This window comes from Octopus bimaculoides, chromosome 7 (assembly GCF_001194135.2).
Source record: "Octopus bimaculoides isolate UCB-OBI-ISO-001 chromosome 7, ASM119413v2, whole genome shotgun sequence".
In the NCBI taxonomy this organism is placed as follows: Eukaryota; Metazoa; Mollusca; class Cephalopoda; order Octopoda; family Octopodidae; genus Octopus; species Octopus bimaculoides.
The window spans coordinates 23,898,773-23,899,806 of record NC_068987.1 but is presented as its reverse complement, the minus strand read 5'-3'; positions in this window follow the sequence as shown (position 1 = coordinate 23,899,806).

Below are 1,034 nucleotides of genomic sequence, written 5' to 3'. Positions count from 1 at the left end.
GTGGGTGCTTTTACGTGCCACTGGCACAAAGGCCAGTCAGGCGGTACTGGCAACGGCCACGCTCAAAATGGTGTATTTTATGTGCCACCCGCACAAGAGCCAGTCCAGGGGCACTGGCAACGATCTCTCTCGAAAGTCCTTACACATGCCGCGGGCACAAGTGCCAGAAAGGTGATGCTGGGCACAGGTGCCTTCACGATTTCACTTTCGCTTGCCCCAATAAGTCTTCGCAAGCTGAGTTTCGTGTCCAATGAAGGAGACGACGTTGGCATGGGTGCCAGTTGTTGGATTTAACTCGATTTCGATTTCACTTGCATGTGTAAAATTACATTAAAATCGGTTGAGTGGATCTTGAGTTTTAATGACATGACAAACACACACAGATACACATCCTGTCTTTTATATATATAGATGAAAACAAATCTATGGGAACCACCTGAAGCTGGCATCACACTGAAAGGACTGTTTGGTATGATACACTAAACCTTACATAGATTTAAACATTTACTGGAACAAGCTTCAACAGTAATCAAGCAATAATTTATTGACATTATATATGGCAAACAACGCAGTTCAGAAGTAATTTCTTAATGAACTTTCATAATTCATTTGGAATCTCTTTCACTCAGGTTACATGTAAAGTACCTTACAGTGATATGTTAAGTATTTTAGAACTAGTAATCAATGTACATCATTCTAATGTACTTTATCCATCAATGAACACCACAGAGAAGGCATTACATGTCAATGCATGATATCCAACACAGTTACATGTGAGCAATTTAATAATGGTTCATCATTTATGAACTGTAGAGAAAGAATTGACAGGAAGAGGTGGTCTGGTTCCTGTGAATTCACTCAGACTAAACAAGTCAATTCCTTTTTGAGAGGAGCCATTTCACATAACCATTAATAATGGTTTCAAATTTTGGCACAAGGCCAGCAATATTGGAGGAGTGGGTAAGTTAAATACATTGACCCAGTACTCAACTGGTACTTACTTTATCAACCCTGAAAGGATGAAAAGCAAAGTT